The sequence below is a fragment of the Oryctolagus cuniculus genome, chromosome 16 (assembly GCF_964237555.1).
Source record: "Oryctolagus cuniculus chromosome 16, mOryCun1.1, whole genome shotgun sequence".
Lineage (NCBI taxonomy): Eukaryota > Metazoa > Chordata > Mammalia > Lagomorpha > Leporidae > Oryctolagus > Oryctolagus cuniculus.
Window position 1 is genome coordinate 63,644,738 of NC_091447.1, and position 27,163 is coordinate 63,671,900.

General features: G+C 44.1%; 1 protein-coding gene and 1 pseudogene across 7 annotated transcripts in view; one reads left to right on the top strand and one right to left on the bottom strand.

The window, feature by feature from the left end:
• Positions 1-27,163, top strand: part of LOC100338792 (olfactory receptor 7A17) — a 72,356-nt gene that overhangs the window by 15,094 nt on the left and 30,099 nt on the right. For 6 of the 7 annotated variants that reach the window (XM_070058906.1, XM_070058913.1, XM_070058910.1 and 3 more), the window contains exons 7-12: positions 157-3,951; positions 10,361-10,492; positions 10,851-10,991; positions 13,104-13,229; positions 13,977-15,153; positions 25,842-25,922. The gene's annotated coding sequence lies outside the window, so the exon portion shown is untranslated. The remainder of the gene's footprint in view (positions 1-156; positions 3,952-10,360; positions 10,493-10,850; positions 10,992-13,103; positions 13,230-13,976; positions 15,154-25,841; positions 25,923-27,163) is intronic. The other variant, XM_070058912.1, reaches the window with a different exon arrangement.
• LOC100339287 (mRNA export factor pseudogene) lies at positions 10,918-26,100 on the bottom strand (annotated as a pseudogene).

The window sequence follows — 27,163 nt, forward strand, 5'->3', positions numbered from 1 at the left end:
AGCCTAGTAGGGGAAGTCACCCTGGATCACAGGGCACAAACCTGGTCCTGTCCCAGGCAGGTGGAACATACAGGCCCTCTTGCCTGCTTGTTGGTGGGAGTGGGTGTGGTGACCCCTCTCCCCCTCCTCCACTCCCTCCCATTCTGCTGCTTCCAGTGACCAAGAAGATGAGCACATCTGACTTCATGGTGCAACACCGCTCTGACCAAGCTGCAGACACAGCAGGCAGCTGGGATCTGACTCTGTGCATGGAGGAGGGACTCAAACAGCAGGTGGGCTCATTGTTATGCTCCTGAGAGGCTGGGGACCCTGTGGGTCACATTTTCTTGTTTCACTGCAAGGCAGGCCCCTGTGTGTGCATATGTCTGTGTGTATGTGTCCCTTTCCCATACCCACTCCCAGCGTTCTCCAGGGTCGGCCACCTGTGAGTTCCCCACTGGGCTGTGCCAAGCAGGGTTGCCCTGTTTCAGTTCCTGAAGCTAAAGATTCTCCAGAGGGAAGGGATCCTTCTGCCCCACCCACCCCCCATCCCTGCAGGGCTGCACAGAAAGCAAAGGGGTGGCACCACTGTCAGGGAAGGTGACATTGGGTTGGAAAAACCCCACCAGCCCTCTCTCCAGACTCAAGCTCTCAGGATGCCCGCCATGCAGGGCCACAGCACATGGCCTTCCTTAGTGGGCTACCTTGAGGAGGTGCTCAGGTCACCTGCCATCAGGAAAAAGCAAAAACACTTAAGATTCTCCCAGGATCCTGTGAACCATGCATGGAGGGGTGAGGTCCTGAGGCATCCCATGAGGCCAACGGTGTGAACTGTGTGATGTCATAGCACTTGGGGAAGGCGTTTTATTTTATTTATTTACTTTATTTGAGAGTCAGAGTTATAGACAGAGAGGGAGAGGTCTTCCATTCACTGGTTCTCTCCTCAAATGGCCTCAACAGCTAGGGCTGGCCTGATCAGAAACCAGGAGCCAGGATCTTCTTCCAGGTCTCCCATGTGAGTGCAGGGGCCCAAGGACTTGGCCATCTTCTGCAGCTTTCCCAAGTCATAGCAGAGAGCTGAATCGAAAGTGGAGCATCCAGGACTCAAACCAGCACCCATATGGGATGCCGGCCCTGCAGGTGGCAGCTTTACCCACTAAGCCACAGAGCTGGCCCCAGGGATGACATTTTTAAGAATTAAAGACCTTCCCACAAGGCCTAACCTGGGGAGGCAGGCATGTGCACAGGGATATAGCTCAGCCAGGGGCTGCGAGTCTCCCTGGAATCTCCCATGGGGAAAAGCTAAGTGTCCAACAGCTTCATTTCATGAGTCTTTCCTTTATCCCCACGGAATCTTCCCCTAGAAGATTCCCCAAACTTCTCTTCTCCAGGGTCAGTTGTGGGCACAGGAGTTGCTGATTCATCTGGGAGGAGTAAATCCCAAACAGTGCAGGCTGTGGCAGAGCTGAAAATAATCCCATTTCCCCCGACAGCCTATAGGTGGCTCCCTGTGGAAACCCAATCGCCAATTCCCTCTCCAACAGGACTTTCTGCCCATGACCCCTGCACAGGGCACATTGCACGTGACCACTCTGCTCCTGACCCCTGTGTGTGCGTGCACGCGTGCGCACACACACACACACACACACACACAGAACTTCCATCTGCTGGTTCACTCCCCAGATGGCTGCAAGGGCCAGCACTGGGCCAGGCCAAAGCCAAGAGCTTCCTCCAAGGTCTTCTCTATATGAATCTCAGCCCAGCCCAGATGCCCCTGTTGTGTGGTGAGCTCCCTGCTCCCACAGCTGCAAGGACCTGCCTGACTGGCTGGGGTTCTGCAGATTAAGAGGGAAACCACAGGGAACCCCACAGCCTCCAGGGGGCGTCCGTGAGCTGTCTTCCCAAAGAGAAGCTGCTCTGCTGACAGGTGCTCCTGCCTTCTCGAGGGAGCTGGAGCTCCACTTCAACCATCAGCTCAGAGAACTCATGCCCCAAGGTGAGCCCTCGCCTGTCCCTTTTATCTCAAGTACAAGGTGCTGGCCAGATCCAGGCAGTCAGGTGAAACTCCATGTACTGGTTTCTCACCCACAGCAATCGATCTCTCACAGGTGTGGAGCCTGGGACGTTCCAGACCATGGCTGCCAGTGTCCATGAGGGCATTTTCTTTCTTTGGGGAGGGAACTTCCATTCACTGGTTCACTCCCCAAATGACTGCAGTGGCCCAGGGCTGGGTCAGGCCAAAGCCAGGAGCCAGGCAGGAGCTTCTGCCAGGTCTCCCACACTGGTGCAGGGTCCCAAGCCTTTGGGTCATCTTCCACTGCTTTCCCAGGTACATTACCAGGGAGCTGGATCAGAAGTGGAGCAGCCAGGACTCGAACTGCCGCCCCTGTGGGATGCTGGCACTGCAGGTGGAGGCTTAGCCTTCTATGTCACAGTGCTGGCCCTGCTTGGAGGGCATTTTCTGCTTTTTGGAAATGCCTTGCTGCATCCTGTGGAGGTGGGAGGGGTGAGGCAACTCTTTGGGATTCTCTTGCAGAGAGTCACAGGTCCTATGCTGAAGGCTGTGTTCCTGGTCCTTTGCCCTCTGATCATATCCTCAGCATGAGGGGCTAGGAGGAGTTCCACAGGAGGACTTCTTGGGGGAGGTACACACACAGGTGGACCCTGGCAACCACTCTCGCCACTCTTGAGGTAAACGCCACACAGCCATCATCGGGGTCTCACATAGAGAAAGAAGAGAGTACACTACTCCCCAGTAAGATACTCAGCTGTGGAGACCCAATCCCCGGGGCCCCTTAGCTCAGAACCGACCCTAACACACTTGGCATTTCATGTGACAAAGCACTGATGTCAGCGACTCCATTCTCATTGACCCCCTGTAGGACAAAGGTGACCACTGGAGGCACTCATTTTCTAGTGTGTTGTAACCCCTGGGATGGGCTCTTCTATCCGGTGAGTTGTAACCCCTGGGATGGGCTCTTCTATCGGGTGAGTTGTAACCCCTGGGATGGGCTCTCCTGCCTGATTGAAAGACTTTGGAAAGCGGCCCATCTAGGAGAGGTCATTCTCAAACAGTTGGATGACAGAAAGCAAAACAAAACAAAAAACCTTTGAATAGTTTTGTGCATGAACTATCTATCTATCTGTTTGTTTTGTAAAAGTATAATTATGCTATGCACATTTTTAGGAATTGTTTTTTAAAAAGATTTAGTTATTTATTTGAAAGAGTTACACAGAGAGAGAAGGAGAGGCAGAGAGAGGCCTTTCATCTTATGGTTCATTCCCAAATTGCCCGCAATGGTCAGAGCTGAGCTGATCCAAAGCCAGGAGCCAGGAGCTTCTTTCAGGTCTCCCACAAGGATTCAGAGGCCCAAGGATTTGGGCCATCTTTTACTGCTTTCCCAGGCCACAGCAGAGAGCTCGATTGGAAGTGGAGCAACAGGGACTTGAACCAGAGCCAATATGGGATGCCAAAACTGCAGACTGTGGATTTACCCAATATGCCACACTGCCGGCCCCAGGAATTTTATTTATTAGAGAGGCAGGCAGCTTCCAGCTGCTGGTTCACTCCTCAAATGCCCACAACAAACCTGGGCCTCTGCCAGTCTGCAGCCTGGAGCCAGAAACCCAATCTGAGTCTCCCTTGTGAGCGGCAGGGACTTGAGCCACCTGTGCGCTCCTGCCTCCCAGGGCTGTGCAGGAAACAGAGTGGGAACCCAAATCACCAGGTACTCCAGCACGGGCAGGGCTGTGGGCTTGTACCACGTATCTCTCTGGCTTGACACACACACTGGGAATTATGTCGTCAGCTCTGTGTGGTGTGGGAGGCTCTGTGGGAAGGGATGCAGAGGAATTGGGCCAATGGGTGTTCCCTCCTCCCTCCCAACCCCCAGCAGGGTCACACCTAGGGAGCTGTCCACCAGTTGGAGCTCCACTTTGACCATCGGCTCAGAGAACTCCTTGTACTCCAAGGTAAGCCCTCACCTGCCTGCCCCTTTTACAAGTTTCTCTCTACAGTGGAATGTTTGAACGTGTGTGTGTGTGTGTGTGTGTGTGTGTGTGAGAGAGAGAGAGAGAGAGAGAGAGAGAGAGAAACAGACTGAGGATGGACAAAGAGGTGTGGCTAAGACTGTGGCATCCCATGCAGGCTCTTGGGGATGAGCCGAGGGCTACAGTCAGCTGTGCTGTGTGCACCTGTGGTGAGGGAGGCAGGGGGTGGGAGGAGGGCCAGGATGGGGCCCTCATTGCAGGTGGGGTGGTATGTGTGCTCTGGGCAGCTCTTCTGAGTTTTTTTTATGTTTTAGATTTTTTCTGCTTTAGATTTTATTAATATAAAGAGAAGAGGTTTCATGTATTTTCTGGATGGTAACCAGGCAACCACACTTGTCTTCCCTCTCTCTTTCCCTCCTTTGATCCCTCTCCTTCTTCCCTTTCTGTTTTTGCCCTTGAATTTTGCAAAGGCATAATTTCAGTCCACCCTGTAATCATAGTCTAATACACCACTAGCCACAATGTCCAATAAGTAAAAAGTAGAAAGACCACATTTCCACAGGTACATAAACCAGCATTAAAAATGACAGCCATATCACAAGATGTCTGTTTCATCCATATATATTTATTTTCAGCTGTTTTTCTGCTTTTAGTATAAATGAAGGCAAACCTGAAATAATAAGTGGCTATGATGTTCTCAATGCTTCATGCACCTAAAACAGTATTTATTTAATTTCCATAGCTTTTTGTCTTTATTTTTTAAACTTTCATTTAATAATTATAAATTTTGAAAGTACAACTTTTGGATTATAGCAGACCCCCCATATCCTCCCTCCCACCTGTAAACCATCCCTCTCCTACTCCCTCTGCCATCCCATGCTTCATTAAGATTCATTTTAATTATCTTTATATACAGAAGATCAGTTTAGTATATGCTAAGTAAAGATTTCAACAGATTGCCCCCACACAGACACACAAAGTATAAAGTACTGTTTGAATACTAGTTTTACCATTATTTTGCATAATACAACATACTAAGGACAGAGATCCTACACGTGGAGTAAGTGCATGGTGACTCCTGTTGTTGACTTAACAATTGGAACTCTTATTTATGATGTCAGTAATCACCCAAGGCTCTTGTCATGAGCTGCCAAAGCTATGGAAGCCTCTTGAGTTCACAAATTCTGACCTTATTTAGATAATGCCATAGTCAAAGTGGAAATTCTCTCTGCCCTTCAGAGAAAGATACCTCCTTCTTTGATGGCCCATTTTTTCCACTGAGATCTCACAGAGATCTTTCATATAGGTAATTTTTTGCCACAGTGCATTGGCTTTCCATGCCTGAGAAACTATCATGGGATTTTTGGCCAGATCCAAATGCCTTAAGGGCTGATTCTGAGGCCAGAGTGCTGTTTAGGGCATTTGCCATTCTATGAGTCTGCTGTGTATCCTGCTTTCCATTTGGGTCGTTCTCTCTATTTAATTCTATGAAATGCCTGAATGTATATACCTTTGTCCTCCTGTCCACCGGAGCTGCCTGGCTCATCCTGGATGGGGGTGTCTCCTTGCCAGCACCTTGCTTGGCAGTGGTGGCCAGGAGGACAAGGGTGACCTAACCCCGGAGGTGAGGTTCTCTTTTATGCCACAGAACTTGTCCCTGAGGAACTCCATCAGCAAGAACATGTTGGAGACAGGCAGTGAGAGCCTGGGGGATGAGTGGCAGTCTGTCTCAGGGATCACCTCTATTTGCTACTCCATTGTGGAGTCACTGTCTCAGGAGGGACAGCCCATCCCAGAGAGCTGAGACCTCAAGGGAACCTCAAAGCTGAATGCTGAGTAAGAGCCTGGAAGGCTAGGACAGTGCTGTGGCTCAATAGGCTAATGCTCCACCTGTGGTGATGGTCACCGGGTTTTAGTCCCGTTCAGGGTGCCAGATTCTGTCCCAGTCACTCCTCTTCCAGGCCAGCTCTCTGCTGTGGCCTGGGAGTGCAGTGCAGGATGGCCTGTGCCTCGCCAGCCCTGGGTCCTCCTCAGGAACACCTCCCTGTGCCAACCTGCATCTCAGCAGTGCTCCCACTCCCTGGCCTCTTGTTTGGTGGCAAAGTAGCTGCACACATCCTAGTTTGTAAATATTTTGTGTAGAAGAGGGGACTTCAGGGAGTAAAGAAGCCACTGCCAAGAAAAAAAAACATCCCCTACAACAACAACCCACCAAAGGTCAACCAGCATGGGGTACCCATCTCAGATAGTGGACTCAGCAGAGCACACACTCAGATGTGAGTGCCTAGTATGCCCCGTAACTAATGTGTGCCTTCCTATCAGTTAATGTTCCTAGGGTTCTGGGCCCCAGGAGGAGGAAATACAGAGTCACAAGGGCTGAAAACTACACTGCAGAAAAGTTGTGCTCTGAGCATTTCAGGCATGGAAAGCCAAGACACTGTGGCAAAAAATGAGCTACATAAAAGAACCCTGTGAGGGAGATCCCAGTGGAAAGAAGGGGCCATCAAAGAAGGAGGTACCTTTCTCTGAAAGGAGGAGAGAACTCCCACTTTGATTATGGCCTGGTCTAAATAATGTCAGAGTTTGTGGACTCAAGAGGCTTCCATAGCCTTGGCAGTTCATGACAAGAGCCTCAGGTGATCACTGATTTCATAAATAAAAATGTCAATTGTTAAGTCAACAACAGGAGTCACTGTGCACTTGCTCCCCATGAAGGACCTCTGTCCTTAATGAGTTGTACTATGAGAATTAATGGTAAAACTAGTCTTCAAACAGTACTTTATACTTTGTGTGCCTGTGTGGGTGCAAACTGTTGAAATATTTACTTAGTATATAGTTTTTCTTCTGTATATAAAGATAATTAACAATGAATGTAGCATATGATGGGGGAGGGAGTGGAGGTGGGATGGTTTTGGGGGTGGGAGGGTTGGTATGGGTGGAAGAACTACTGTAACCCAAAGTTGTACTTATGAAATGTATATTTATTAAGTTGTGCTCTGAGGTAGAATGTGTGATAGTCAAAGCATCATGGGGGCCATGCCGCTTCCCAGTTCTCTTGGTCGTTTTGTGATCCCCCTGTAACCACACCAAATATGTCTCCTCATAGTATGATGAAGAGGAGCTGACTACTGAGCTTAGAACTCACGAAAGTCTGTGCAGACAAATTGTGCTTGTGAGTTCCAGAAACCAGTCCTCCCAGGTCAGCATGACCAGAGTATTGAATTTTTAATACAGAATGTAAAGGGGTGTGAGTAACTAGGGGTGCGATTAGCATGGGCTCTAGGCTGAGTGGACTTCATCGTGGGTAATGAAGCCCTGGAATCTCTAACACAATCAAATTCCTCTTTCAGATCCCAGCCAGATAACATTTTGTAAACACTTAGTTGTTCAAAAACCTGTGATTGTTTTATGATGATAGTGTAAGTCTCACACAAGTTCAAGGAACTGTTACCATGCCCTCAAGCAACTTCAGCCCCTGAAGATCTGTTCCTGACTTGCCAATGTCCACACCCTCCACAGGTTTTTTGAATCCTTAATTTTTGAACTCCTTAAAATCCACATTCTGTCCACACTGAGTGAGATAGAAGTGTGAGACCCCCCCCCCCCCCATGCTATCATTCCCATCTTTCTCTGTTTTCTAACCTTGTCCTCCTGATTCTGGTAAGGAGATAAGGATTGGATTGGATTTTGGGAGCACTCCTATACACCTCCTTTTTTGGCCCAAATTCTCATCCCACTGCTTATCACCAGCAACTGGCCCAGGAGAATTCCCTCTCTGGCCTCTCCCATCCTCCACACTAATGGAAGGGACATAGCAACTCTGGTTACCTCATATTCATGCAGAGATATAAGTGATGTGAAAAGGCTTTAGAAAGTGAGTTAGCTGAACTGGGGAACTGATATCTTCTTACATCTCGCTACTTCTACATCACACCTCAGTTCTAGGTGCCAACATTCTAATGGTATCCATGGCCTTTGGTTGCTCTGCCTACTGATAGGCCAAGGTACATGTTACCCCAAGAAGAAGGACTAGCATATAGAGCCATTTCTTCTCTGTCCTATTTCCCTTAATTCCTCTTGAACCTATGCCATGGAACCATTTCCCTGATAGGCGGGGCTACTCACTTCCCAGATGGGTGGGGCATGTTTATGTCATAAGGGACACTGTGACACAGGCTGGCCTATAAAAGCAGCTGTAGTCCTGGACCCTTACCAGTCACTGGTTCTGACTTCTAGGAGCCTCTCTAATCAACATGACAGATAAGCCCCAAATAATTTTTGCCTCCCAATGCCATCTTCCCCCTTATTCCTTATCTTCCCCCCGGCCTGACCCTCCTGATCCTTTAGCCCAGCCTCCCCTGTCTGGTCCTCTACCCCAGCCTGACCCCACTAGCTCTGTATTTGAGCCTTACCATCCTGCTTTTCCACACTGGCCTCACCCTCCTCCGGGCCCTCCACTCCAGCCCAACTATCTGAGTCGGCCATACCATTGTTACTTCCCTTCTGTCTCTTCACACCAGGCAAAACCCCCGGATCCTGCATCTTGGATTCACCCTCCTCCTAGTGCCCTCCCCACGTCTGACTCTCCTTTTCTTCTCCTGGACCCTCCTCCCTATCCAGTATTTGAGCCTTTTCCTCTACCTGCTCCTGCATACTGGCCCCACCCTCCCTCTGATCCTGCACCCCAGCCTGGCCCTGCTCCTGTACCCCCAGTTCACCCTCCTGGGATTCAATTAAAGTCTCATCCTACTACTAATTCCTCACTCAAACCTCATCTCCCTTCTCATGCTAAACACCAAACATGCCCTTCTATCTGTAAACATAAGCCCTGTCCACCCCCTGCTCCCAAGCACAAGCCTCACCCTCCTGCATCTAAACACAAGTCCCAGCCTCCTCCAGATGTTCCTCTCTGCCTTCCATTCTCTTGTGGCCATGATCTCCAGAAATGCCTTCCAGCACTTCTTGCACAAAAGCCTCACCCTTCTCCTAGCCTTTTACACAGAATCCACCTTCCTGTCACTGCTCTCCACAAGCCTCACCTTTCCTCCAGTCTTTCTCCACAGCGCCACCTACCTTCTGTCCCCCCACATTGGCACCAGCCTCCCCTTGCACCTGTACACCAACCTCACCCTCCTCCTGGTCCCCCACCCTGCTCTGAGCGTCCTGCTGCTTCTCTGTGCCAGCCTCGCTTGCCTTCTGATCCTGAACCCAAGCCTTGCCCTCCTCCTGCTCCTCTCTCCCAGCCTCAGCCTCACCCTCCTTGACCCTTTGCTTCACCCTCCTTTTCCTTCTCTCTGCCATCCTGTGTACCATCCTTTTCCTCTACATCAGCCTCACCCTTCTCCTGGTCCTCTTCCCAAGCCTCACCCTCCTTTTCTTTCTCTTTATCAGCCATCTCATATTTCTGTTCAACACCAGCCTCAAGTTCCTGCTGTCCCTGCCCCCCAGCCTGTCCTTCCTTCTGCTCTGTCATTCCAGCCTCATCCTACTCCTTATCCTCCATCTCAGCCTCATGCTGCTCCTCCTTCTCACCCTCCTGGCCATCTGTACCTCAACATTTGCTTTGCCCTTCTGCTCCTCCATCCCAGCCTGACCTTCCTTCTGGTCCTGCCTTCCTGCCCCACCCTCCTTCTAGTCCTTTTCCCTAGCCTCCCCTCCTCTTTCTCCACCTCCTGATTCCTCCACCTCCTTCCTCTTGTTCCTCCATAGCAACCTCAACCTTCTGTGACTACATTCTGTTTGCCCACTTGTCTGATCTTCCACACTGTCCTTACCTTCTGTATGACCTCTTACCACAGTCTTGCCCTGCCTCAGACCCATCAAAGTATAATCCTGCAATCTACCCTCCTCTCAGTTCTCCTCTCTTTGTCACCTTTTTCCTTACCTGACAAATGACACTACTTCCCAGTACCTGACCTTATTCACTTCATGCCCAGCTCTTCAAGACCCTGTTCCTATCATACCTAATCTGCTCATTGCCCTGTGTTGTCCTACCTGTTTCTATTTGGCCTCTATGTTATCCCCAACTCTTCCCAACAGCTCTACTTACTAGTTCTCTATATCCCAACACACCCCCACCCATTTGTGATCCAGTCACCCCATCCATACCTACTGGTTCACAAATATAATCCCAGAAGGAAGTTTCCTTCCCACTGTTATGATTCTGGTGAATCTTACGGTTGAGAATACTGGGCTGCCAGAAACTTGATGTTGGGTATAGGGGATGTGGCACAATGGCACATCATCCCTCAACCAAACACTATTTGGTTCATTACAGGACCCTTTTCCATGAGTAAATCCTGGTTATATAATTAAAATATTTTGCCTTCATTCCCAATTAGTTCAATAGACTAGAGCACCTTTAACAATTTCCTTTTCTTTCAATGGGCAGGTAGATCCTCTCCCACCTGATCAATGTGCTTGCATCAGCCTTCACCTTACAATGTGATTGGAGCAGAGCAAACTGCAGGACCATAGTGGAGGGAAGAATGAGGGGGATTCATCCCCTCTGTTCTCCAGGAGGGTAAGTTCTGATGATTTGCCCTGAGTTAAAGTGAGTGAAAGAAATGGGGAGCCCTGGGAACTCACCTACAGGGGATGAGGATTCCACTGCAGGCAGAAGGGGACCTGTGTGGTTTTGTTGTTGATTTGGTGGGAGGGGTTGGCATTGGGGAGTGGTGGCAGTTGTAGTTGACTTGATCTGGTTGTGCTCAAACTGTTGTTCCTTTTAATCCCCAAATATTTTATAACAAAGTCCAGGGTCCATAGATTATTTTCCAATAATCTTGAATATACATGTTGTTGAATAAGCATGGCCCAGTCTCTGGCATTGCTCACAGGAATCTAACTTCTATAGTAATTTCTGTCTCCCTGGAATTCAGAAAATCCCTGTAGCAGGCATGTAATGGAGAGAAGGAGTCACTGATTGGCTTATGAACAATGACATCATTATCTCCAGGGGCTGAACTCCATTTCCATGGATGACAGCCCTCCAATCTTGGGACTCAAATGTGTGCAGAGAGGTGAGAACAATTCTGGACAATCCTGATGCCTCTGACCTTTAAGCTGTAGCTCTTCTGCTCCCTTATGCAGGAAAATGCAGTCTTTCTTTGAGGGATGAAAAAACGCCTGTCCTTTGGACCAGTCATAGCTGCAAGGATAGGCAGGGCTGTTTCCATTGTGATTGAGTCAGCAAGTTGCTCTGTGATTGAGCTGTCCTGAAGCTTTGGTTTTCTTCTGGCATTTTTGTTCTAGAATTGACAAAACAGGTCCCCCAGTTGCACCTTTGGCAAGGTGCCAAAACCAAGATGGATTGAAATTCCATTTACTCCATAGAGAACTTGAGGCACTGAAGTGCTGATTCCATTGGATAGATGACATTTAGAGATGCAGTTATCTTTGGCTGGGTTTGCAAGATTGATATAATGAACAACAACTCTCCATGCAATACTTCCCAGGGCAAAACAAGTTGGCTTGTTCTGTTTGTTTATAAAAATAGCCACACATCAATGCTGATGTTTCGGTAGAGATTTTAATTCCTCTGAATTCAGAAGGTTGATTCTCTTACTGTCTCCACAGTTGCTACCATAGTCATACTGTATCACTTCTGTACAGTAAAACTCTTCAGGGTGCTGCAACATCATCATAGGATTTGATAAACGGGCATCCCAAAACTTGAGTCTCATCCAAGCAACTGGTCATCACATATCACACAACTGTAGTCTGGGGCTTTGATGAAATGTCTGCTTGTAACAGGAGTATCATGTTGTGCAATCTGTAGCACTTGGTTGCTATTGAGGTCCTGATTTTTTTTGACAGGCAGAGTGAACAGTGAGAGATAGAGACAGTGAGAAAAATCTTTTTTTTTTTTTTCTCTGTTGGTTCACCCTGCAATGGCTGCTGCGGCCTGCGTGCTGTGGCCGGTGCATCATGCTGACCCAAAGCCAGGAGCCAGGTGCTTCTCCTGGTCTCCCATGCAGGTGCAGGGCCCAAGGACTTGGGCCATCCTCCACTGCACTCTCAGGCCACAGCAGGCGAGAGCTGGACTGGAAGAGGAGCAACTGGGACAGAGTCCGGTGCCCCGAACAGAACTAGAACCTGGTGTGCCAGGGCCGCAGGCAGAGGATTAGCCTATTAAGCCATGGCGCCAGCCCAAGCTCCTGGATTTTTACATTGCTATATCAAAACACAATACACTGGTATATATAAAATTGTATTTTGCACAATATAAAAATGTTAGACCCAAGGATTATCATCAGTCCTGACACAGCTTCATGAAATCCCCAAATTCCTTGAAATGTTACTGCTTTCCTCCTTTGACATTTTAATAATTGTCCAAATGTGTTAATTTTAATAACCTAAAAGTATGTGCTATTTAGGAAATTCATATCCTACCATTATTCTGCTGGTACATAAATGTTGCTGGTGGTGGTGGCCTCAGCTGCTGTGGTGTAGGCTGTGGGACATAAGGCAGGGGAAATTCTCCTTGATTTGAAGAATGCATCAGTTCAGGGCCCGTGCATACATAGGAGAGAATTATAGTATGAACTGTGGTACTTGCATCAAAGTGGTGTGGACACATGACATTGTCTGAGGCTCAATGTGAATTTTATAATCCCATTGTCTTACACCACCTGAGACATGTAACCAGGAGGAAGATATATAGGTGACAGAGTACCACTTGGTGACATCAGAGGCACATAGGCAGCCCGTTGAATATTCTGAATGTTCCCATCTTTAGTGTTGATAGCAAGAGTCTCCCCAGGAATAACTTGTACCAATATAATCTGTTGTATCCACTATTGAGGAAAGGAAGGCCATCTGGCATCTCTCTTGGGATGTCATCGTTTGTGAGTAATTAGTAGTATACTGGGTTGCAATGGTGGTGTTCACACGATAGCTCTCCATGTCCTTGCGTGGGCCCCAGCAGCCTTATAACCTCCATTCACTTGTTTATAAAATGATTCTCCACATGACAGAGCTGAACAGCAACCAATGGCCAAGCCCTGCAGGAGTATAAACAGATATTATGTAGTCATATATATTTTGTGTGTGAGATAAGCAGACGGTTTATCTTCTGGGCATCTGTTTCAAAGTGTCAGATGTCTGACTTCCTCCAAAATCTTTTTCAGCAGACTGGCCTACATGAGGTCCAGTCAGCAGGTGACTGCTTCCTGCTTCTGGCACACAACCCCAAGCCCTGTCCTGGTGGCATCTGGAAGTGGCCCAATGGCAGAGTCGAACCTGAGGAGCTGGGTCAGGTGAGTTCAGAGCTGGAATGGGACAGGGGATGGAATGGGACACTAAGAGGCAGGACATGGGGTAGAGGTGGGACAAAGACAAGCAGTCTGGCTGTTATAGAATCTGAAATGGATTTTGAAAGATTACATGTGAGCTCATAAAAACCTTGGGCAGATGTTATCAGATTAGGGGGATGAGCTCTTCAGACCCTGGAATGTGAGCTAAAGCTAAAGCAAGGAACTAAGGAAACTGAGAAAAAGGGCTACACAGCTGTGATGTCCACGGCCACACTGTGTCCCCAGCGTGAACGGTCCTGAAATCCTTGTGCTTGATGGGTGAGTGAATGAGGAATGAAGGGAAACACAATGGGTGGAACCCGGGCCTCAGAGTCAGTATGTAGGTGCTTCCTAAAAACAGGACTTGGCGGGGCTTCTTTCTTTTCCAGGACTGTTTCTGTTGCTTTAAAACAAAGTATATCATGTAAGGCATGTAGTGGAGTCAAATTCAAAGAAGTAGACTTAGCCCTCCTGAACTATACTCTTACTAAATTTTATGTGTATGTTTCCAAGTTTACAAGTCAACACTTATGTGTATGTTACCATAGTTACAAGCCAATAAACTGTAAAATTAGCAAGTTGGTTAGGTTAGCAAAGGGTGATTTTTTCTCATTGGTGATTCAGGACACCTTGGTTCAGGTGCGAGACATCCATTTTTGTGTTTGAGACAGACAAAGAGGGTTTTGACTGTGGCCATCTACTTTAATGCAGGAGAAGATTCTGGCTTCTTCCAACATCTTCTTTTAAGAAGTGATTAGCCCAGATGAAGTCTGGTCATGAAGTCCTCTCTTCCTGGGTCTGCCAATGACAGCAGGGATTTGGATGCAAAGTGGATCCAGATACACATGGGCAGGTGAGTCAGTGTTGGAATGGGCGGAAGAAGAATCCTAAACATTGAGTTTTGGATTCAAACATGGTATGGCACAAACTAGGACTTTAAGCTACAGAGCAGAGAATGGCTTTTGAAAAGTGATATGTGTGTGCTCATGTAAATGTTGGGTAGGTATCCTCAAACAGAAAGAAAAAGAGTAAGAACCTTCTAGGCCATGGAACATTAGCTAACAGAAGGAATGATGAAATAGGGAATTGCAGAAATGTCCAAACAACTAGCTTGTTCCACACTGTCTGTTTCTGATGTTAACAAACCTGAAACACACTGGCCCTGAATCAAAGGATAAATGTAGTCCATATGAGAATGGGGACAGCATTCTACACTGCATGTAAGACACCATTTGGGATGCCTGCATTCCTTAGCAGTATGCCTAAACATTTGTGAAGTGTGCAGTCGGGCAGAGTGCAGGTTTTAGTGTTTAACTGTTGACAAAGACGAGGGCTGGTTACACCCCCATGCAAGGCCTTTGTTCATTCCTTTCTCTTATTTAAGGTATGTGTAGAGGTCCGTATCACAGAAACAGAAAATAGAATGCTGATTGCCAGGAACTAGAGGGGAGGGGAAATGAAGAGTAGGTTAATGCTTGATAAAATGTTCTGGAGACTGCATATAATAGGAGTCTAAACAGTCCTACAAATGACTACAATGTATAATTTCAAATTGTGTTCTATCCCCCAATTAAAAAATAAATAATAGCTAAACTGCAATAGCATCATCTTAGATTAGGGTTTATTTTATGTTACTACTTTGGCCACAATGGGCTGAATTATTTCGCACATAAGAAACATTGTGTGTGTGTGTGTGTGAAAAAGAGATTCTGTGCTTCAGATAGTGTTGGAGAGACTATTGACTCCTTATAAAATGTTTTTAATAGACAATTTGCCCAGGTGAAATACAGAAATTAGGGTTAGCCTGCCATGTACAAGATGGCCAGCCCTTGCTAGCAGTATCCAGATGAATGTAGTACCCTCATTGGACAGAGAAGAGCTGATCAAGGTGAGTCCAATGCTGCAATGCACCAGTCACAAAATAAGGTCATGACAGGAGGTACTTTCAGTAAAACAATGCACAAAATATATGCCACTAGGGCCTACAGAGGACAGATTGGGTTTTTAAAATGCCTATTTGTTTACATTTACTTCAAACACCCACTGACAATGTGGTAGAGAAAGAGACAGAGAGAGTTCCAGCTGCCAGTTTACTTCCCCAAAGTGCAACAACTAGAGCCAAGCCAGGCTGAAGCCAGAAGCCTGGAACTCCATATGAGTGTCCAAGGTATGTTACAGGGTCAGGCGTCTGCATCAGAAGAAGATGAGCTGGAAAGGAAGTGGCCCTCTGAAAACTCCATGTGAGCATAAAAACATTGCGTGGGTGTTCTCAGGAAGAAAGGCAGAAAGAATGTCGCACCACAGGCTGGACACAAAGAGAAAGGAATTCTGAAGGAGTTGTTCCAAACAAATATTTGTATTTGTTCAACAGTGCTTCTCCCAAATGGAAAGGCATGTAGAATCAAACATGTCCATTGCAACCGAGTGAGGAAAAGCATTAACAAGTACATAATGAGGAAGAACTACAGGCTTAAAGTCAGTGCTTGAGGGCTCACTAAAAGCTGGTTTGGTTCCTCATTACCTAGCAGTCCTAGTGCTGTTTCCTTTACAATGCCTGTTTTAAATACAGTATGTGGATCAGCTAAGGTCACCAAAAATAAATAAAACACAAAGAAAATGAAAATGGAGAGTCATTGACGGGTGAAAATCACACTAAATGGTAGAGAGCCCAAGGTTTGTTCTTTGTGGATTGTTTTAAAATCATATTGGAAAAGTTTGGAATGTTTGCACAGATGAAATATATCAATATTGAAATATATCAATGGCATATTTTGAGTGTAGGCACATTCAAATACCACTTGTTAATGGTCTATATGACAGATGGGGAGGGATCCATTACACAGAAACAGGAATTGAAGATTTCATGGGATAATGCAGAGTAGCTGAATGGGTGTGAAAAGCTCCAAGTTACTGAGAATAGCAGCAGGAAAAGATTATGCTCTCTATATGGTTGCATAATAAGATCATAATAAAGTGGGTATCAAAGTTTTGTCAGAAGGGAAACAGTCTAGATATGTGTGTGTGTGTGTGTGTGTGTGTGCGTGTATGTGCACTTGTGTTGACAGCAGGCAGAGGGGACTTGGGATATGGGAACCTGACTTGAAGATAAGGTAACTTCTGACTCTTTTGCAAATCATTTATAGCCCATTACTGATGCTTGTGAGTATCAGCAATAAAGTAGTCCCACCTGTGTGGTTTGAGGGAAAGGTATTCTGTGGTGGGATCCAAGGTGGGCCACTCTACAACATAGAGGCTAACATGATGCCAGGCTTATATCACACAGGAGGGTACACTATAGTCCCCAAAGACAAAACTGAGAGGTGAGATATCAGGGTAGAAGCTTAATATAGAGAAGAATGAGGGTGCAGTGGGGTGTAGAACGTTTTGAAAGATTTCATATGAGCTCCTGTAAGCAAATACTGGGAAGCCGTCCTCAATCAGGTTCCTAGGAGGAATGCTGTGGAGTTGTACTCAATGCATAGAATTAGAGTTGCTCCACACGGTGCAAGTTTCAAGTGCATTCCTCCCTGATGTAAGGACGTCCTGAACTAGACTTGTTCTTCACAGCTGTGTGAGGAAAGAACCGAGTGGAGAGAGAGAGAGAGAGAGAGAGAGAGAGAGAGAGAGAGAGAGAGAGAGAAGCCTCAGGCATGTTGCCTAAGTTAACAAACCAGTCTGAGTTTCAGATCTGTTGTGGTAGAAGGTGTAGCCCCACCAGGCTAACTTGCAAGCTGTGAGAAAGGACACACATGAGTTGATGTTTAGGGGGTTATTAACCCAGGGCTGGTCCACTCCTTCATAGCAGTTGTACTGGTGCTAGCATTAAAATGACCTCTTTTTAAACATTTATTTACATAAAGAGAACAGATTTCATGTATTTCATATATTCAATTTTAAGCCTGCAATGATTCTTCGCTGCCTCCTCCTTTCCCTCCCTCCTTCCTCCTGCTTTTTCCCCTTTTTAATATTGTTTATTTTTTTGAAAGCAAGAGTTAGGAGGAGAGAGAGAAAGAGAGATCTTCCATCTAATGGGTCACTTCCCAGATGGCCACAGTGGCCAGGCTGGGCCAGGTCAAACACAGGAGCCGAGAGCTTCATCCATGTCTCCCACATGGGATACTGTAGTCCAAACACCTGAGCCAATCTTTGCTGGTTTTCCCAGGCCTTTAGCTGTGTCACAGGACATAAACCAGCTCCCATATGGGGTGCTGGTGGCCACATAACACTGAACCCCATACATTCAATTCACTTCATACTCACCAGTTTAATCCTGCACTAAATTAAGAATTCAACAAGAAAAAATACAAAGACCACTGTTGTGCAATAGTAGACAAGGGCTATAAAAATTATCAAATATAAAGATGTAGTTTCACTCATATACACTAAAATGTGGGGGGTACAGAGGACCCTTTCATGTGCTAATTTCATTTCCTTTGGGTAATTTCCCAAGAGTGCAATGGCTGGGTCATAAGGTAGATCTATTTTCAGATTTTTGAAGCATCTTCATACTGTCTTCACAATGGCTGTACTAGTTTACATTCTCACCAACAGTGGACTAGGTACCTTTCCTCTCGCATCTTCATGAGCACTTCTCTTTTTCTTTTTAATTTTTGGATGATAGCCATTCTAACGTAGGTGGCATGAAATTCATTGTGGTTTTTATTTGTGTTTCCATGATGGTTAGGGACCCTGAGCATTTGTCCATGTGTCTGTTGGCCATTTGTGTTTCATCCTTTGAAGAATGCCTGTTCATCTCTGTTGCCCATTTATTCACTGGGTTGTTTGTTTTGTTGTGGTTCAGTTTCTTGAGCTCCTTATGTGTTTTATGTCTTAATTGTGTATCAGGAGAATAGTTTGCAAGTATTTTCTACCATTCAGTTTGATTCCTTTTCTCTTTGTCGAGTGTTTCCTTTGCTGTTCATAAACTTCTTAGCTTGAGCTAAGAAGCTTAGAGCTTCTTCTGGGTCTCACACATGGGTGCAGGGGACCAAGGACTTGGGTGATCTGCTGCTTTCCCTGGTGCATTAGAAGGGAGCTGGATCAGAAGTGGAGCAGTTGGGTCTCCAACCTGTGTGCATATGGGGTACTAGCACCACAGGCAGAGGCTTAACCTGCTACACTACAATGCTGGCCTCATTATTGGCCCTTTGTAAATGATCCTTTGAAAAATGCCTATGTTGTCCTTTACCCATTTCTTCACTAGATTGCTTGTTTTGTGTATAGTGAGTTTCATGGACTCCTTATTATCCCTACATACTAATCCTTTATCAGCTGACTAGTTTGCAGATATTTTCTCCCATTCTGTCAGTTGCTTCTTCACTTTACTGTTTCCTTTGCTGTTCAAAAGCTCCTCAGTTTGATGTAATTATTTGCCTATTTTTCTTTCATTACCTGTGCTTCTGGCTTCATAATGACACAGAACATGGCTTTTAATGTTCTGAAAGATTGAAAAAATCTACATTTTATGTGTGTGTGTGGGTGGGGGTGTGGGTGGGTGGGTGGGTGTGTGTTGCATGCATGCATGTTGACAATAGGCAAACAGGTTTTAGAGGGTTTCTCAAATCTTTTATAGGAAATGAATGATGCAGGTGAATGTTACCAATGATGCACTTATCACCTGTACAGTATGAAGGAAAAGCATTCTGAGGTGGTAGAAAGGTGTTATAGTGTGCAACACAGAGATTGGCAAGCTGTAGGACATACGTAAGATCAAGCATTCAGACAGAACTGAGAAATAAGATATTGGTGGTCAAGGTTGTATAAAGGAAAGTGTGAGTGGTGGGGTAGGGTGGGGTTACAATGAGTTTTGGAAATTTCATGTGAGCTCATGTAAGCAAACACTGGGAAGACATTCCCCGAAACAGGTGAGTAAGATCCAGGCCATGGCTGCAGCACACAAAGAATTAGCAGGTTGTCCATACAGTGAATGTGTTCAACAGTATTCCTCCTGATGTAAGGGCATCCTGAACTATGCTTGTACCGTACAGGTGAGTGCATAAGAGGACAAATTACGTACATAGTGAGGAAGGACAAAAACATTTGAAAGCTGAGGCCAGTTGCTTCCTTTAAGGCAGCTGTACTGGTGCTTGTGTTAAAATGAGGGAGTATGTGAATGAATCAAGTTCACAAATAGAAAGATAAACAGGAAAATGGAGAGTTTTCTCTTGATATTCCTCTGACATGTGAGTATGAGTGAGGAAGACATTACCTCCTATGTGGGGTTTAAGGCAAGGCCATCGCAGATAGGAGCCAAGGAGGTCAGCTTTGGAAGATTCCTGTACACCACCACAGACCAAGCCAGAACTGTTGCAGTGACTGAGAATGAGAACATCACAGCCTGCAAGTTAGCCTGGTGGGGCTACCCCTTCTACCACAACAGATCTGAAACTCAGACTGGTTTGTTAACTTAGGCAACATGCCTGAGGCTTCTCTCTCTCTCTCTCTCTCTCTCTCTCCTAAATAGCCATTTGGTGATATTGCTTAGATTGTGTGACATAGTGTGTGATATCTTGGTATGAATTAGAGCATAGGACAATATCATATTGGTTTTTTGGAGTATTGTGTCACATGACTAGCACCCCCCCCCTTCTGAGGCCTGAAGAACCTGCACTCATAGCCAAGCATAGATGACAAATGCAAAGGCCTGAGGTTAACCTTGGGATGCTCCCCTTTGTGGAGACTCCAGCCTGGCTGCCTGAGGAGTTCTGTGCGGGGTTTTCCTCCACTGTCTTACAGGAAGCAGTAGACTCATGGCGCCATCTTACACTGCTTATGGCAAGTGGTGTTCTCAGCAGGATTCTGTGCTTTCACCACGGAAACCCAGGTTCAGTTCCCAGTTGGAGAAACAAGTCAGCATTTACAATTTAAATTCAAAACAAATATTTTTTTGAATTTAAAACAGGTTTCTGGCTTCCTATTAGTCGCTTGTCACTAGATACAATTCTACTGAGGGGAACCTAAATTTAAAAAAAATTAAAAAAATTTTAAAAACCCAATTATACTGAGGGGCGAAAAATCCAATGAAGTTTACTGCCAAGCTTTTATTTGTAAAGGGAGAATTGTATGAAGAAAAGGCACGATCTCATTTCTGGTCGAGAAGATTTGTTTTGAAGTATTACTATTATCAAGTGCTCTTCTGATATAATGTTATACTAGCCTAACATTTGGCATTTGGCTCAGAAATATAAGAAGCAACTTATCATTAGGAGACATCCTAATACTGTGCCACGTATAGAGGATCCTTGGTGCCCAGCAGAAGTAGAAGTCAGACAAAGGCTTCCTGTACAAACCCCCATGGATGTACAGGGAGACCTCACTACCTGTCAGAATTTCGAATCTCTCTTAAGTAGAGCTCCATGGAAGGAGATATCAGCTCTGTCAGTTAAGTCCCTGTCACAGGTCCATAGTGACAAATGAAAGAAAGATGTTATTAAGGAAAGCAATTAGAAGTAGATCTGCAGAGTCTGAGCATGTAAAATTTCAAGATGATAAAGGTGTACCTAATGAATATAAAGGTAGAGACTGTAAGCCAGAGGAAAGTTGGGACACTGAGACATTCCATGTAGCAAAGCCAGTTACAACCAGGAAGCTTAGGGTAGGTTACCACCATGGAAGAGGACCCCCACAGAGAGTAGATGAAGGAAGAGAGCTTACTAGAGAAGAACTAGAAATGAGGTGAACTGACTTTTGCCAAAGGACATAGAAAGATGCTTATTGATTATTTAAAAATACGGGATTTAGGAACAAATACTACTATCATATTATTAGGACATGAAATAAGGCAAGAAAGTGCTGTAACTGTACCACGGGTGCTTAATTCATGTTTAATGCAGATAACCACTCAGCATCCAAATAGGAAATTTTCTTGTGGGCCTGCACAGCTAAAGCTTTGGGCAAAACACGTCCCATTATAGAGCTAACTGCTTTAGGAGATTCTGCTACATGGGGCAGTAACCAGGAAGCTCTAAGAACAGCATACAAGGGAGAAGGACTAGCTTTAATATATGAGAAAAACCCTGAAATTAACAAATCAATGCACATAGCAGCAAATAATGGTATTAAAAAGGTTATATTAAGAGAAGTGCTACCACATTTTAAAATGTCATATATGAACCTCCAGGACTCAAGCCAACACCGTGGAGGATACAATTATAATTACATCTTTAGTCCCACCATTTGATGTTCTCACCAACAGTTTTGTTTTTCCCACTTCTTCACCAACACTTGTTACTACCTTTTTTTATAATAAAGTAGCCATCTTGTTGAGTAACTCATTGGGGTTTTCATTTGCCGTTTACTATTGACTAGTGATACTGAGCATCTTTTCATGTACTTATCAACCATCTCTGTCTCTTACTTCGAGAAATGCCCCCCCAAAATTAAAAAAAAATTATATCTTTATATTAGCTAAAGATATACAAGGCACTAAAAGATTTACTTTTTAAAAAAAGATTTATTTTTTTTTTTATTTGAAAGGCAGAGTTACAGAGAAGGCGGCAGGGAAGATATTGTCCATTCACTGGTTCATTCCCAAATGGCTGCAATGGCAAGAGCTGGGCCAGGCCAAAGCCAGGAGCCAAGAGCTCCTACATATAGGAAACCTCAGAGATCTCTTGTGTATGAAATATCAAATGTCAGGCCATAGATAAGATTCTATATGGAAAATGCACATCAAGTATTAGAATTTTTAATAACAGGTCTCAAGTAAGCTTACTTAGGAAAATACATAATAGGACATATAAGGATAATATAAATATAAATGTAGCATGTCTAGGAGGAATAATAGTACTAGCATATGAAACTAACATTAATTTTAAATTATAATAGTGATCTAATATGATGTAGAGTGTTTACCTCTGAGCAAGTAGAAAATATTCTGAGGATGGACATAATTCCAATATTGCTCAAGGAGTTCATTTCATTAAAAAATGTTAAAGGAAGTTAATGAAGACTAGCATCAATAAAAATAACTCCTAAAAAATTGCCACAGCCATTAAAGTTTACATTTACTCAACAAAGTCCCTTGAAGGGAGAACACAGAAAATAACTTTAAAAATATTTGAGTTACAAAAAGATGGCATACTTGAAAAAGGGAGAAGTCACCTACATAATTATCCAGTAAGACCAATTATCAAGCCAATGGACAATATAGATTGACTGCAGACCGTAGAAGTTTAAATCAAGTCAGCCAAAAACTGCCTGGAGCCTTGTCAGAGGTGGAGGAGATTAGTCATAAAATTACTAGTAGTAGTAGTAAATTTTTCACAATGGTTGATATGTCAGTTATGTTCTTTGCCATGCCTTTAAATAAAGATTACATCTCATTTACATGGGAATGTGTGCAATTCCATTTTAACAGACTGCCCCAAGGTTATTTAAATTTAAACACTCATGTTGTGGCTCATTTAATAATGGGTTAATACAGGTGAAGTTGGACTCATTCCAAAATTACATATTGAGAAAATGTTAGATTCCTATGAATTTAGTCCACAGGAATCTGAGGCAGAATTAACTGATAAAGATGTGATGGAAGTGCATCATCTCACAGGATGTGCAGGTGTACACAGCCATTATGAATGCTTTCAAAAGCAGAATCAGAAAATGTTCTGATTATGGCAGAGAATACTGTTGAGATCTTGTGAAAAATGTGAACATTTTACAGATAAATTTAGATTTAGAGAAGCACTTGCTACTTAGAAACCTGACACATCTGACAGATTTAATTTTATGTGTCAGATTGATTTTATAGGCCCTAGGGAATTATCCTATAAAAATATGACTGTCCCATGTGGATATCTATTCAGGGATAGGAATGACCGTGTCCTCTAATTATCCAGCCAAATTAAGCACGTTAAAAGCCATTTAAAGTTGATGTAGCCATTATGGATCACCAAAAATTGCTGCAAGTGACGAAGAGTCACACTGAACTGCTAAAAGAATTCAATATATAATTGATCTTTTGGGTACCCAATGGAATTTTCATTTGAGCTAATCCAACTGCATCAGGTTTTGTTGAAAGATTAAATGAATTGAAGGAGAACTGCAGTTGATAGATATACAGCCTAGTCTGCAGCAAGCTTTAGACTTAGCCTGTTTAACTTAAAGAGAAATATTCCATAAACAATCACCTCATAGCTATTTAAACCCTGCACCGAATATTGACAGTTCTCCAAATACCACTATAATCCCTAAATTAACTTATAAGGTGACAGCAAAAGATCACAAAAGTAATCTGTTTCCACAGGGATTCTTCGGAGATGGACACGGGAACATTTATTGGACAGCTAATAGGCATGGGAAAGCAGTTAGCCAAAATGACCCAACTTTGACCCCGCTGATTGTATTACTAATTTTATTTTTCTTTTCCCTAAAATTGTTATATTATTAGTTATGATTTATATAACTAGCTATGCACCCTACCCTTAAGGATCCTTTCTCCTCTGTATTACCAGAGGGAAAACATTTGCTTTTACATTTAGATGCTTAAATTAGCTGAAGATCTACAAGGCACTACAAGATTTACTTTTAGTGCTTGAAAATTACAACCTAAAAATACTCCACCAGTCAGATCCACTTAAACCCAAGTTTAACGATCACTTAAACCTAAGTTGGAGTAAGTTTTTTTTTTCTATTTTTATTTAATGAGCATAAATATCCAAAGTACAGCTTATGGATTACAATAGCTTCCTCCCCCCAGTAACTTCCCTCCCACCCACAACACTCCCCTCTCCCACTCTCTCTCCCCTTCCCCTTCATATCAAGATTAATTTTCAATTATCTTTATATACAGAAGATCAATTTAGCATATGTTAAGTAAAGATTTCCACATTTTGCTCCCACACAGAAACACAAAGTGTAAAATACTATTTGAGTACTAGTTATAGCATTAATTAAACACCTAAGAGTAATTGTGTATTAATTACAGAGTTCAACCAATAGTTTTAAGTAGAATATAAAATGCAACTTTTGTATTGTTGTGGCTTCCCCCCAAACCTCCCTCCCTCCCGTGGCCCTCCCCTCACCCACTCCCTCTCCCATCCCGCCCTTCATCACGTTTCATTTTCAATTACCTTCATATACTGAAGATCAACTTAGTATATACTAAGCAGGGATTTCAACAGGTTGCACTCACACAACCGAACCAGGTATAGGGTATTGTTCAACTAGTAGTGTTGTTTTTGAGTTTCATAGTTAAACATATTAAGGACAGAGATCCTGCATGGGGAGCATGAACCCAGTGACTCCCATTGTTGATTTAATAGTTGGCACTCTTATTTATGATGTCAGCAATCACCCGAGGCTCTTGCTATGAGCTGTCTAGGCTATGGAAGCCCCTTGAGTTCACCAACTCTGAATTTGTTTAGTCAAGGCCGTATCACAGTGGAGGTTCCTTCCCCCCTTCAGAGAAAGGCGCCTCTCTCCTTGATGGCCTGATCCTTCTGCTGGGGTCTTGTTCACCAGGATCTTTCATTTAGATTGTTTTTTGCCACCGTGTCATGGCTTTCTATGCCTGTGAGACTCTCATGGACCTTTTAGTCAGATCCGAATGTCCCAAGGGTTGATTCTGAGGCAGGAGTGCTGTTTCGGGCATTTGCCATTCTATGAGTCTGCTGTGTGTCCTGTTTCCCCTGCAGGATCATTCTCTCCCTTTTGATTCTATCTTTCATTATTTGCTTACACTGGTCTTATTTGTGTAATCTCTTCGACACTTACCCTATCTTTTTGATCAGTTGTGTATTTATACTTATCACTTTACCAAGTGTGCTGGCATTGGTACCTGCCTCCTTGGTAAGGTTGAGTTGAAATCCCCTGGCACATTTCTAGTTCCACCATTGGAGGTAAGTCTGAGTGAGTATGTGCCTGGAGTACGTTTTATACTTTTGGAAACATAGCATGGGCTCAAGATGACTTAGTGCACTTGGCGTGCTCGGTGTGCTTGGTGGAACACACAGTGTTGTGCAGTGCCAGGATATTTGGGTTGCTCTCGTAAGAAAGCCTGAGTGATAGCTTTCTTACCTCTGGCAGACAATACACTTAATAGATAGCAATTTTGCAACCTAGCATTATAGAACAAATATCTCAATCCCTTAAGCAAAAAGAAACAAGTGCCTTACTAAAATATGGCAATATTAGACTGGTTTAAACCTTCATAACAATATTATAAGTGAAAAATGTGAAAAAGCAATAGTAACATAGCTAGACTGAATAGCTAGCTATCATCCTAGTGCTACTTAACAGATTTATAGTGAAAGAATCTACCTACCATGGTAAATAATATGTACATCGAGGGAAATGTAGCCAGAGCTTCTATGTCAGATTGGCTTGTTCCCTTTTCTGTCCTTTCCTTTATAGACTCTGAGCCCCTTCAGGTATTACTTTCTGTACCCACAACTCTAATATCTATATTGATCCTGATATATGTCATGCTGACCTTAATGGGTAATAATTACACCTTCTGTCCAGACAGAAACTGTAAACAAAATGTCAGTGTCATGATCTCACATGCTTGTAGAATAATTAACAATTATACTTTGTGCCTGATGGAAACCCTCCTCTGGAACTACTGCATGAGAGCAGAACACTTGAATGCTAGACCAGATTTCCTGAGACCAGCCACTGGACATCTTCCTAAAGAAGCAATGGAACAAATCCTTCCAGGTAATCATTACCTAGCACCATACCTTGATCACCATATTTGTGTAAGTCTTGCTTTGATATTCTACTATGAATTTGTATGTTTGACAAATTTTGTGTATAAAAGACATAGAACTCAACAATCCATACTCAACATTGCCTGAGATATACTTACCTTTCTCACATCCTTCTGTGTTTCCATTGCTTTCTGAGATATTATAGTATATAATCTTCTTCTGATTCTTCTTTCTTGCTTGCCTTACTACTATTGCTGCTAAGCCACTTATAATTCATTATGCAATCCCTAGAACAAATCATCTTGAGTAAGGGAAAATGATAAAGGAAATAGAAATGCACTTCTGTACCCTCCTGAAAATCCTGGTGTACCATATGACATAAATAGACCAACTTCCACTCCAACAGACATTCAGATTCCAGGACTGGCAGAGCAGATTCCAGAATATATAGAATATATATGTAATATGTAATATATATGAGAGATATAGATATAAATACACACACATTACAGTATGCTGTGAACTTTGGCAGGTCTTATTGCTTGGGTTCAAAATGACTGTCATTACCAGAACAAGATCTGGACCTGATGCAACTGGTGATGGAGCCCTGCAGGAAGAGCCAGAAGCCCAACTAGTTGGTGACTCCTTTTGGCAAGATAGGCAGAGACATTGTGTCATGCCAAATTAGGCACATTGATGTCTACACCTCAACTGGCAGTTTTGCAGTTGTGTGACTGGTATCATGTCCAGAACATGGTAACAACCATCAATGCTTCAACTGTTGTTATTGTGATAACCAAGCTGAAATCATGGAACTCATTGGTACTCTAAGATAATATTGCTTGTACTTTGACCCAGTACTTTATAGAGGGGAGCCACATATTCCTTGTCATACTTGGATAGTATACTACTTCTCATGAAAGTATCATGGTCGCCCTCAGACCCCTTGTGAAGCCTAAGATTGACAAAAAGGTGACCAACAAGCTCATCCTGCACCAGTCAGACTAATAAGGAGCTAGAGGTGTTGCTAATACACAACTAATATTACAGTGCTGAGATTGCTCAGTGTTTCCTCCAGGAACCACAAAGCCATCATGGAAAGAGCAGCCCAGCTGGCCATCAGAGTCACCACTTACTCCTCAAGTAGGATCTCTGTCCTTAATGTGCTGTACATTGTGATTTAATGCTATAACTAGTACTGAAACAGTATTTTTCACTTTGTGTTTCTATGTGGGTGCAAACTGTTGA